General features: G+C 40.0%; 1 protein-coding gene and 1 long non-coding RNA gene across 8 annotated transcripts in view; one reads left to right on the plus strand and one right to left on the minus strand.

Annotated features, from left to right (window-relative positions):
* Positions 1 to 5,631, minus strand: part of LOC140630474 (uncharacterized) — a 137,368-nt gene extending 131,737 nt beyond the window's left edge. For 2 of the 5 annotated variants that reach the window (XR_012028238.1, XR_012028239.1), the window contains exons 1-2: positions 5,216 to 5,626; positions 4,063 to 4,234 (exon numbers count right to left, since the gene is read on the minus strand). This is a non-coding gene — a long non-coding RNA (uncharacterized lncRNA). Of the gene's footprint in view, positions 1 to 4,062; positions 4,235 to 4,773; positions 4,877 to 5,215 lie in introns of those variants that run through there. The other 3 variants (XR_012028237.1, XR_012028236.1, XR_012028240.1) reach the window with 3 other exon arrangements.
* The window catches only part of IL12RB2 (interleukin 12 receptor subunit beta 2), a 72,469-nt gene continuing 64,324 nt past the window's right edge, over positions 4,990 to 13,134 (plus strand). Inside the window, exons 1-2 of one of the 3 annotated variants that reach the window (XM_072820758.1) lie at positions 5,032 to 5,074; positions 5,975 to 6,005. The gene's annotated coding sequence lies outside the window, so the exon portion shown is untranslated. Of the gene's footprint in view, positions 5,075 to 5,258; positions 6,006 to 13,134 lie in introns of those variants that run through there. The other 2 variants (XM_072820754.1, XM_072820757.1) reach the window with 2 other exon arrangements.

Here is a 13,134-nt window from a genome sequence, read left to right on the forward strand (position 1 = left end):
CAATAAAGGCATGAAGAAAAATGTGGAAAGATTCTCACAAGACTATTACTTTTGGAGAAGAGATTGGGGGGGGGGAGAGCAAATTATTAAAATTTGGTATTACTCTGTTGTGTTTGACTTGCAGAAAAGGACACTTAATCGAGATTCTTCCTGTCTCAGTTTTAGCAGAGATCCTATCAAAATAAAAAACCCTAGCACATGGCCCAGCAGATCAGATCAGTGACTTCTGGCATCTCGCATGTTTCTCCTTTCCAAAGGGGAGCCTTCTCTGGTCCTGTTCTACCATTTTACATTATGGGAGGAGTGTGGGGGATAGATAACATGTGTTTTGGGATTACAAGCAGAGGATTCATATCCCAGTAGGTAGCCACTGGTGTTCACTACCCAGAGAGCTTGGCTCTGAGTTGAATGCAGTGAGAGGACAGGATTTTTGCTATCTCACTTGGGAAATTAGAGACTATCTTCTATATATGGGAAGCACAGAGCAAAGGCATATTTGGAGCCTCAAATAATGAAATGCAGAAGAGAATGTTAATGCTCACTAAGCATCCATGTTCTAGAGTATTCTTTGTTAGGCTTTCATCAAGGAGCTCTATAACTAGCCAACTAACTAATGGAAAATATGTTTGGTTTTATGTAGAAATATTTGTAAGAAATTTGTTCTTTATGTGAAACACTCTCTTTTCTATAAAACACTTTCTCTTGGGTCATGAAGTCCTGCCTCTGATGAAGGATTACAAGCCATTATATTATGGAAACGGTTAATCCTCTACCTCATGTGTTTCTTAGATTTAGCTATTGAGAATAGCAGAGCCAGATTGTGAAACAAGTTTATATTGTGTGGAACCCCGTGGTCGTCAGTGTTTTAAATTTGCCTCATGTCTCACTTTACTCTTTAACCTTTATTTTAATTTAATAAGGCCTATGGCAACCTCGAAACCTCTTGAATATACATCGCTCTTATCCAAGACATGGCATTTTCCATGTGGTTTGTTCATCTGTAAACAACATCTGTCCTTGATAAATGCCAGTTATAGAAAAATAACAACTCTGTATTTTAAGAATCTTTGGGGATTAGTAATAATCTAAGAATCTGACAATATAGTATTTTATATAAGTCTTTCAACATATGACACTACAAGTATGTTTAGGAGCTATACTGGTATCTTATAAGTGTAACACTTTGGATAGATGAATAATTAAGTGAAAACTTTTAGAAATGAAACTTTTGCAAAGTGAAGCAGCAAGGATGAATAATTAATCTTGGATTCTGACTCCTTATTAAAGCAAAAGATTAAAAAATATGTCAAGACTTTCTTACCAAGTTTAACTGGTGCCAGCATTTGTCCAGTGCACTAAATCCCTCTGTTGGCAACCATCTCTTATTACTTATTCTGACAAATGACACACCATTGTCATAGCACCTTGTGAGTTAAGTATTTTTGGGGCTTTTGGTAACAACAATGAAATAAAACAGACATGTAAAGGAATGGAAAAGTACCAGAAATGGAAACTGAACTAGTATTTCCTAGAAAAGTCTTTGTCACTGACACTGTGGTTATTCACTTAATTGAGGTTTTGATTGCAAGTACATTCATCTAGCTACAGCTTTACAGAGGCCATTTCACACCCATAGACTGAATAATCATACTAGGTTGATATTTTGATTTGTATGTTAGGCTCTTGCTTCATTAGGTATTCTCCACTATTTAGAGCTTATTCTCAGAAACACAGAAGCAATTTTTTTTTTCTAACTACACAGGCAGCTGCTGACAATAGACATGCTTCTACTAGGGAAACTCCCAGATATTAAAAGAAAGAGGAGGAGGAAAGGAAGAGAAAGGAGAAAGAAAATATAAAGGCCTCTATAGTCTATCAAATAAAGAACTGTTTTTAAAATATGGGATGGTTAGATTCCCTATGGAAGGGTCACTGGCTTGCTAAGGAAAACTACATATAATTTTCCAACTACTTTTCTTTTAACTTGAAAGTTTTGAAGATTCAACATCACCTATAAATTTGGTTGACCAAAGAGAGTTAGATCTCTCTAGAACAAGTCAGTTTGGTTCAATAAATATTTGTTGAGTACCTGCCATGTGCCACTCATTGTGCCAGGTGCTGGAGATAAAAGAAAGCAAAACAGATGTGGTCCACACTCATGGAACTTACAATACAGGGAGGGAGCATGAAGGATGAGAGAACTGCTGTTATCAAAACTATTAGCACAAACCTTCCCTCAAAATTTAACCCTAACTGAATGATATACTGATGGACTCAGATGATAACTTCTCTAATAATATTTATATAAGAACGGTCGTCTTGTTTATTTTCATCTAAGGAAGAGAATAACTAGGGCCATCATTGTTACCTGCATTTATTATATTCTTATAATTGTTTTTTGTTTGCTTAATAATCAGATTCAAGTCCTTTCTCCAGTACTTTCATCTATTCTCTTAAAGAAAATAGTTCAGGGTGCATTTGGAACACTATCCTGTATCTGACTTAGGAACACTATTCCTGTAACACGCTGGTATTGAAATGTTATAGATTGTGCACTCCTTAAGGGAAAAAGGGATTTGAGAATACATTGCCAATATATGTTTAGCTGTTTTTACGCTTCTTTATAAAATTTATATGTACATAAATAAATATGTGTTGCAAATATATACTTACTATATATAGTAAGATGTACACAAAAATATAAACTCTAAAATGAGATAAAGAGTACAATACATTTTGGAATAATTTATTAACTAAATAAAAGCCTTTATTTTTTACTAAAAAATATTGAAAAAGTAAGCCAATTCATGAATTGTACAAGCTTACTATTAACATTTGGCTGCCATAATTTTATTATTTCTGATATTGATTAGTGGTCCTTCCAGAAACTGCCACATTTTCCTATTTTTTAACAAACGGGTTTAACATTTGCTGAACTATTCTACTGAAACATTGAAATAAGATAGCAAATAGTTTCCAAGGTTTTTAAGCATTTATTTTTGTAGGTGACAAACATATAATTTTACCAACCCACCCCACCCACACCCAATAATGGTAACATTTTGAAATATTTGTTTTCAAATGTTCTCTTCCTAGCACTTTCTCACTCAGTGTTAAAATGTTTTCTTTACCTTGAAGTGACAGTGATTTTTTTTCAGAAAAAATCTTTTCAGTAACATACTGAGAGATGCACAACATTACAGAAAAGTTCAGCAAATTTACAATATTTGCCTTTTTTGGTGAAAAAGATAACAAAAAATAACTCACTTTTAACAAAGATAACTCTTTGACTTTGTTGCAAATGATTTTCACAATCATCACCATCTCACTGCACAGTTAAGTTAAGCTTCTGTAATTTAAAAATCTTATTTTTATCAAATTATTTATGGAGACAAATTGCCAGAGTATGTAAACTACAATACGTCACATTCTCATAAAAGCAATCTGGCGTATGTTGCTGATTCTAAGACGCACATTTTAAAATATTTAACATATCCAAAAATTGAAAGTCTTACTGCCTAATGCCCAAACAGTATGTAGATGTGGTTGGTTCTGTGCATGCTCAACAAACTTGGGTTGGTTTTAGCCGGCTGGAAAAATATCCCAGAGGCAATATTGGGACACTCTTAAGAAAAGCTGCCTATTAGGGGTCCCCGGATGGCTCAGTGGTTGAGCGCCTGCATTCGGCCCAGGGCATGATCCTGGGGTCCTGGAATCGAGTTCCGCCTGGGGCTCCCCGCAAGGAACCTGCTTCTCCCTCTTCCTGTGTCTCTGCCTCTCTCTCTGTGTCTCTCATGAATAAATAAATTAAATCTTAAAAAAAGAAAAGAAATGCTGGCTATTAAAACTCTTAATGTCACTGAGGATGATACTGGGTGAAACAAAAAAGTGATCGGGAGTGTTGGACTCGTGAATGTATCTGAAGAATATTTTAACCGATTTATTCTATTTCCTTTTGTGAATGAATAAGTGTTAGATAATAATTGTGTTTCTAAATAAACTAAAAGGTACTTTCAATAAATGACATTTTCATCTTAAGTATATGAAGTGATAAGAATGCACCTGTCGGGATGCCTGGGTGGCTCAGCCGTTGAGCATCTCCCTTCGGCTCAGGGCGTGATCCTGGAGACCCGGAATCGAGTCCCACGTCGGGCTCCCTGCATGGAGCCTGCTTCTCCCTCTGCCTGTGTCTCTGCCTCTCTCTCAGTGTCCCTCATGAATAAATAAATAAAATCTTAAGAAAAAAAAGAATGCTCATGTCAAAGTTCATGTGACTGCTCTTATTTCTTACTGGTACATAGAAAATGGTACGTCGTACAGTCAATGAACTCCTAGATTCAATGAAATAGTGTCGTAAGCTAAGGCACTGCTGTCAGCCCCTCTGCGTTTGGTGCAGTTTTCCCTCTTCCCTCAGAACTCCACTTACAAAGCCTCTTGAACCTGGGACCGCTCGGGGTCGGTGTCACGTCATCTATTAAACGTCCATTTCTTGGAGCCGCCCCTAACCCTGACCACGGCGCTAGTGTCTCGGCCCCGCGGCGGGAGCGCGTGGTGAGAGCCGGCACCGCGGAGCGCGCAGGGGGAGAACGTGCGAGCGAAGTTCTCGCCCGAACACACGCGTCTCCGGGGTGGCCGCGCACGCCGAGGCCCGGGACGGGTCGCGCTGGTCGTACCCGCGCCAGTCCAGTCGCTCCTCGCCCAGGGCTGCCCCCCGCCCCCCCCCCCCCGGCCGCCCTGGTGCAGGGCGAAGGCAGGTGCGGAGCCGTGACTCACCTTGCGGGAGGAGCCGCTGGAAGCCCCCGGGGCGCACGGGCGCCCGCAGCTTGGAGCGCGGCCAGGGAGGGACCCGCGGGGCGGGCGCGGGCGAGGCTGGGCGCCGGCCGCTGGAGCGCGCAGCCGGGGGTCGCCGCCGCGTCCCCTCGCCCTGCCCCGCCTCGGGGTCGCCCGCACCGGAGGGCGCGCGCTGGCAGCGGGAAGTCGGCGGCGCCGGGGGCGAGCGCGACACGTGCCCGGGAGCGCGGGGCCCGGGGATGCGCGCCTGCCCAAGCCGCCGCCCGGGGACCCGCGACGCGCAGTGAGTGACCGGGGGCTCAGGGGGGCGGGGGCACCGGTGACCCCGGGACCTGGCCCTGGCCGGGGGTCTACGCGCCCGGGCTTCTGTGCTCCTCTTCCCCCGGAGGCTGGGGCAGGAGGGGGGTGCGGTTGCTCTTCTTACCGAGGTCCTCGCTCTCTGGGTGCTCATGTGCCCTTGCGGGTGCCAGGTTGGAGTTTGGCCGATTGAAGGGGGAGAGAGACTCAGACTGAGCCTCCCGGGCGCTCCCTGGGGCAGGACGCAGGATGGAGGGTGCGTGGGGCAGGCAGGGCTGGCTCTGGGGAAGGGCTGAGGACATCACTGGGGTCCAGTGCTGGTCCGGGCCCTCAGGCGTGACTGGGGAGAGAAAACAGGCCTTCTCTGACTTGGATTTCCAGAAGTCTTAGTCTCGCCTGGGGAGTGTACTGTTCCATTATCAGCAGCACTTTCCTGTGTCCTCTGTAGACAAACCCAGAGTCCCTACCTGGCCAGTTAGTTATGCTAGTGGAATGTTCTGGGGCAGGCCGACTGGCTAGCCGCTGGCCGGATTCCATTTTCTCGCGGATGAGATGTCTTTAGGAAGGCGCTTCCCACTTGGTTAAAGGGCAGTACATATAAGCACTGTAAGAGATTAAGTATCTGCATGAGTAGATGGGCATCTTAAACATAGTGACCTAGAAGAATGCAAAAAGACTTTTCCCAGGTATGTCTGGAGAACAGGACAAAATTAATCTTTATCCCTTCACTCTGGATAATTGTTATAGTCCCTCACAATGTATATCCTGTGTGTATAAAAGCCTTTGTTGAGCCTCCACTCTATACCTGGACTTTGGGTATATATTGTTATGAGACATAAATCTTTGAAAAGCTGATGAAGTTGTTATTAGTATTCTCGTTTTACAGATACGGAAATTTTCACACTTTTACAGAGCTGGTAAGTTACAGATTTCTGGCTCCAACTTCTGTGTTTCTTATCTTTGCTCATAACATTCCACTTGGACAAACATTATATTCTCATTTCCCATTAATTAGAAACGGTACAGTGCGCTATTTCTCTGTCCAACGTATAACCAAGGGGGCCTTAGTGGCAAAGAGCTGACACTCTCCTCCGCCGTGGTAATGTAAAATCCTCAGCCATTACCAGCACTTTGTTAGTCAGGAAAGGCTCTGCAACATTCTTTTTTGATATGCCTTGTTTCTTGAATGTCATGATGATTATGTGGGATGGTCAATTCCCAAATTTTGGTAAGCTCTGAATCCTGTGTTAGAATGAGTTCTAGGCTGAAAAAAACTCTAAAGCATATGTAGGATTTTTATGGAAGAAGGATCCTCTTAGTAGATGTTGTGCATCATTTCTCAAATGTGGAATTATTTATGTATTACTAAACCTGCTTTGTTCTCTGCCAAGTTATCTATCATCTTTGTAAATACACTAACAGCATTCCTCTTAACTTCTACGTGTAAATTTGTGGAGACCAACGTAAAAAGAAAGCCAAATCCCCCCCCCCCCAAAAAAAGAAAGAAAAGAAAAGAAAGCCAAATCCCAAAGAAAGCTTGTCCAGTGCCCTTTGCTCTTGGAATCTTGTGGTGGTCTTTGTTAATGGTAACAATGATATTTTTTAAATACAAATACGTATTGAATAGCTATGTGTCCAAGACATTGTGCTGGTCACTGTAGTGAATATAAAAAAAAAAGTAAGACACAGTTCTTGTCCTCAAGAAGTTAAAACTGTTTGGGAAGACAATAATTATGAGAACACTTAGTATGTCAAGGATAATAGTTGGCATAAAGTCACCTGTTATAAAGGAGGTATGGGATCTAGTTTTTTTAAAATCTAGTTTTAATTAAATTAATCTTTTAGTGATGAGCCAGAAAAATAGGCAAAGAGAAGTAAAAAAGCAGGACTATACTTGAAAAGTAAGTGATATTATCCTTTTCCTTATAATAATAATAGCTGATAGTATTTATTGAGTTCTTGCTATATATCAGGCCTCTGATAAGAGCTTCTTATTACCCCCATAAGAATTCCGTGAGGGAGGTGTTATTTTTATTCTCATTTTACAGATGAGGAAACTCAAGTATGAAAAGTGGTTCTAATTTACCTAATTCTGAATTTACTTCTGGCTTTTCTGTATTATCTTGGTCAGCTTGCAGATTTTCATATGTATGGAATTGAGATACCAATAGTTACTTTATGTAGCAGATGACCAAATATTAACAACTCAACTATATGCTCTGTGTTGTGATAAATTGCTAAGTAAATGCCTATAAAGATGATTAAGATTAGAATCTTAATTTACATCTCTTTTACAGTGCTATGCAGAGGAAGAGATAAACATTGAGTAAAACATCAGGCACATATATTGAGCCATGGGGTTGTTTGTGTAGAGACTTCAACTGAATTCTTCATTTATATAAGAAATCTTGAGGAAGATTGTGGGATAATGATCACTAGTCTTAGTTCACGACCCCTCATTATCTTTAGTTGTGAAATTCCTAAAAAAATCCCCAAAGTAATTATAATATGCTTTAATATTTGTCATGCCTCATAGCACTTTATGAAACAACTAGGTGATTGATATTGCAAGGTGAAGCAAAACTTGCCAGGATTTCACAATACCCAAGATTCAGAGATAAACTCCCCACTCATGCCACTGTCCACAGATAGACTTTAAGATTGAGGATGTTCAAAGAGAGATCCTTCCAATAAACTAAGGAAGAAAATTTTAGTGAAAGAGATATAATTTTCTCAGTAAATATCAATTACCATTCTTCAAACAAGGAAAAGAGGCTTTGAAATGTGAAGTTACTTGCGACAGTGACACAGATAGAAGTGGAGGAAACAGGATGGCACACAGGTCCTCAGGCCCTAGACACCATGCTCTTTCCAGTACATTATCCTTCCCAGAAGTAAATGGCTTATGTTATTTATAGCTCTATAAGAATTCAGAAAATGAAAATAGAGAAGGTGTTTGATTGTTAAAACTTAATTGAACAAGTGCTATGAAAATTGTCGACTTGTAGAGCTAATCCAAGAAAGAAAAAAGGAAACATAACAACACCACTTGATTTGAAAGTACCTTGTTTCTTCGAGACTCCATCCATGTCCTGTTTCTCTTTTACTTCTTTTTTTGTAGTTCTCTTGTGGGAATGTTTGTTCAGTTTATAAGATAATTCATACTACAACTGATTCAAGGGTCAACTGATTAGGGATAAGATTCCCTAATGCATTTTGAATGTAATTTGTTTACATGCAACTTTTCAAAACCTGTCTATTACATCCAGTGTGATATACCTGAAATGGAAATAAAAGCAAATAGAATTGACAAAAGGACATTTCAGAAAAATATAAAAGAAAGGAGAAAAGTGTAAGCGAACTTTTAAGAAAAGTGATGAAATGGGGTGCCTGGGTTGCTCAGTTGGTTGAGCGTCCAACTCTTGATCTTGGTTCAGGTCTTGGTCTTGGGGTTGAGAGTTCAAGTTCCACATTGGGCTCCACACTGGGCATGGAGCCTGCTTAAGAAAAAAGAAAGAGGATCCCTAGGTGGCGCAGCGGTTTGGCGCCTGCCTTTGGCCTAGGGCGTGATCCTGGAGACCCAGGATCGAATCCCACATCGGGCTCCCGGTGCATGGAGCCTGCTTCTCCCTCTGCCTGTGTCTCTGCCTCTCTCTCTCTCTCTCTCTCTCTCTCTGTGACTATCATAAATAAATAAAAATTTAAAAAAAAAGAAAAAAGAAAAAAGAAAGAAAAATAAAATGATAAAGAGGTCATAAAGAGGGAAAGAAGACCCTCCAATAGAATTTTTTTTAAGTACCAAAACATGATTTCAAGCAAGAAAAGAATATTCCTATGTATGTTAACACATATAACTTAAGACTACAAATACTTACCAGTGAGATGAGAAAAAAAAATCAAGAAAGCTTCAGCAGGTGTGTAAGAAAGGAAAACAGGTGTCTGTCCTGTCCATTTTGGCTCACATAAAGGGAGTTGGTACTATTGCATAGAAAGAAGAAAGAGCGGAAAGGGTTGAGATGATGTTACTTTCCTTGCCTGTCACACCACCTAACATGACATCACGGAGAGGCTGATTTGATAATCAGGGCCTACCAGGCCAGGATTTGTCCATGTTATGGCTTGTGAGATTTTTCACCAAATGATAGACTCAGAAGGAAAAAGGAAATAATGCTTCAGTCAGGATACTGTTCTTTTTTTATGACTTAGCTCATAAAAAGTTATGGAGAAGAAGGTTGGCTCCAATGGCTAAGTTGCAAATTAATTACTTGGTGGATTTGATTATCCTTTTCTATCCTCATAGTAGAATAGATCATTAGAGGTGGTTATATGTTGTATATATACAGTTTTTGTGTTTGTTTCATTCTCTTTTGAGAGAGGGAAGAGGGTATCAGAAATAATGATTCAAACTTCTGAAGATTAAAGCATCAGGCATCATAATTGCTTTACTAGTGTATATCACAAAGGTTGTATGTAATGTGCATTGTGTTTGGAATATAGTATGAGATCAACAAACTGTAGCGTTAGTATTAATGGTAAAATTAGCATTAGCACTATTTTTAGTATTATGCTGCTCCTGTTGCTACCGATCAGAAGCAGTCTCACGTACTAGAAGTAATGTTGGATTAGAAATCACAAAGCCTATGTTCTGATCTGGATTCTGCTCTTAATGACATTTGGCAAGGCCCGTCTTTTCTCTGAGCCTCTATTTATCCATCTGTAAAATGGGGAAGGTAGAAGAGATGACCTCCAAAGTGTTGTGTTTATACTGAACTGCTACCAGTAAGACATGTCTGTAAGCAGCTTTGCCAACAGAAGGGAAGGTTTTTATACTCTGCCTCATGGAGTCAAGTGGGTAAGTAAGAGCATTCATTTGTAAGACAGCCAGCCTTGATGCACATCTAGAACAATCACTTGATTGTTCTGCAGTGGCCCAGATTCAAATGTCAGCTGTTGAAAGGAGAAGACAGCAGTAGGACCAGGGCAATTAATAGCTAACTTTTGCAGTTTGCAGTTCCTTCCTCCTTTGATTTATTAAATTATTTGATAGCTAGAGTTAAGAATAAAGATAGCCTAACATATGATTTTTTTTTTACCTCCCTTAACAAAACATATAATTCCAGTACAGTAAAAGTCATAAGTGATTTAAAAAAGAAATGCAAAAGCAGGACCCAGAAGGGAAGCTAGCCTCAGTGGAGTGACTACTTCGTTCTAGGTACTCTCATGGGTCCATGACACTATCATATTAATCTTATCAATAACTTTGTCTTGGTCTGTGTTACTGTGCCCATTGGAAGAAATGGCACACATTAGGACTGAGATTCACTAGTCTTTTTCTTTTCCATAATACCACATTGTCCCTTGAACTTAACACGGTGCTACAGGAGAGAAGTAATTTGGAAGTAGATAGTGTTCCTGCCTGAATGAAATTATCACTGTGGTAAAGATTTTTCCTTGCCTAGTAAAATATGATTTTGCAGTAGTGCATATTTTGTGTTTCTTCCTGAAGTAGTGGGGAAAGAGACTCACTGAAGGGTAATTGTTGCCTCTGCCTTCCTGCTAGTTGTTATTTTTCTGGCTGGTCCTTGCCCCCCTCACTGAGACATTGTTTTTACTATCTGAAACTTTCATCATTTAAGTGATGAGTCAGTGACATAGCATAGCATACTCTTTGATTTTCTGATTCAGGATAGAGTTGTAGTTTTAATTTTCAATATCAACTCTCCAGGCAGACTATCTGAAAGATGTTTACAGTTGATAGGAGGTTTCATTTTATTGGAAGATACCTCATTTACTTGAAAGTCATTGGGGTTCTGAGTTTCTTATAAAAGGAGAAAGTATTCTATAGGGTATTCAGAGAAAATGAGCAAGTTCATGTTTGGATGAATGTACTATATATAAGCTCAACTTTATCCTCTATTTTGCCTATTTAATATATAGGTGTGTGTGTGTATTTCATACCTATGTATATTTCATATATATCTCTTATATGCATATTTCCTATGTATTTTATATGTACATATTTCATATGTACATATTTCATATTCATATACTTACAAATTCTTATAATAATTAATTAAGTATTTTGGTATTAAATATGTTACTTATTTGGAAAATATCATAGCTCCATAGATTGCAGTGGATATTGAAAGATACCCTGTAGATAGCCCTTGTAGTCAGGAAGCAGAAACTTATTTAATCCCTGTGTATGGGGCAGCCTGGTGGCTCAGCAGTTTGAGCGCCTGCCTTTGGAGAGCGCTGATCCTGGAGTTCTGGGATCGAGTCCCGCCTCATGATCCCTGCATGGAGCTTGCTTCTCCCTCTGCCACACTCTGCCTCTCTCTCTCTCTCTCTCTCTCTCTGTCTATCATGAATAAATAAATAAAGTCTTTTTTAAAAATCCCTGTGTAACTGTTCCTTAATAATTCAGTTATCTTCTAGTTGAATTCATCATTTCCTTTATGCCAAAATATTCCAAATTTTAATGAAGCAATTAAAGTAGTGGTAATAGGGCAGCCCGGGTGGCTCAACGGTTTAGCACCGCCTTCAGCCCAGGATGTGATCCTGGAGACCCGGGATCGAGTCCCACGTCGGGCTCCCTGCATGGAGCCTGCTTGTCCTTCTGCCTGTGTCTCTGCCTCTCTCTCTTCTCTGTGTGTCTCTCATGAATAAATAAATAAAATCTTTAAAAAAATAAAGTAGTGGTAATAAAGAAAAGCTTACTATTAATGATGTCAACCACAATGTGGCAGAATCAGATTTTTTTATAATAAATTTATTTTTATTGGTGTTCAATTTACCAACATACAGAATAACACCCAGTGCTCATCCCGTCAAGTGCCCCCCTCAGTGCCCGTCATCCATTCACCCCTACCCCCGCCCTTCTCCCCTTCCAACACCCCTAGTTCGTTTCCCAGAGTTAGGAGTCTTTATGTTCTGTCTCCCTTTCTGATATTTCCCACACATGGCAGAATCAGATTTAATGTAGTTATAATGTAGTTACCTTAAATGAGAAATAAAATAGGTGAGCACAGAAAATAAATTTTGTGCAGTTCAGCACATACCTACAATGTACCATAAATTGTGACCTCTGCTCATAAGAAATTTGGCAGCAAATGGAGGAGACAGGCAGATACCTAAATAAATTAGTCTTACTTAATAGTCAAGTACTAAGATATGAGGATGCCAGGATGCCATGAAGGAGGCTTCAGTCTGACCTAAAGATAAGTAAGGCTTCCTAAGGTTTGATGACTTTTTTCTTTTTTTTTTTTAATTTATTTTTTATTGGTGTTCAATTTACTAACATACAGAATAACCCCCAGTGCCCGTCACCCATTCACTCCCACCCCCCGCCCTCCTCCCCTTCTACCACCCCTAGTTTGTTTCCCAGAGTTAGCAGTCTTTATGATGACTTTTTTCCTTCTCTACTACTATAGCTGTAGTCCACATCATCATCTCTTACTGGGTGTCTGTGATTGCTTCCTAACTGGTCTGCTTGCTTCCACTCTGGTCCCCCTACACAAAGCCAAGACTAACTTTTTTGTTTGTTTTTTGCCTTTACATGTATATATTTAAGATAATTCATATCTTGTGACACCCCCAATTAAAACTCAGTTAAATGAATAAATAAAACCTTCAGTTAAACATCAGTGGTTTCCTATAGATTTGAGAGTAAAATCCCACCTCCCTTCTATGGCAAACAAGCCCATGGTAGATCTGGCTCCTAGATTCTTCTCCATTTCATGTCCTACCATTTTCCTCACAGTCACTTCCCAGGGTCAGTCACCCTGACCTTTTTTCTATGCCTCACCCATAGCCAGCTTGTTCCTCTGCCTCTAGGTTTCATTCTAAGTCTTCATTTGACCTGTGCCAGTCTCAGCTCAAGTTTTATCTCCTAGAAATACCTTCTTTGACCAGCTTCTCTCCTCCCCAGGCTTTATGTCCCCTTAGCTTCTCTTATGCTTTTCTTTTATTGTTGTCTGAATTTGTTATTTCTTTGTTTTCTGTCTCCCTATTCCAGAATGTTGGTTCCATGAGAGCTGAAACCCT

This window comes from Canis lupus, chromosome 3 (assembly GCF_048164855.1).
Source record: "Canis lupus baileyi chromosome 3, mCanLup2.hap1, whole genome shotgun sequence".
NCBI lineage: Eukaryota > Metazoa > Chordata > Mammalia > Carnivora > Canidae > Canis > Canis lupus.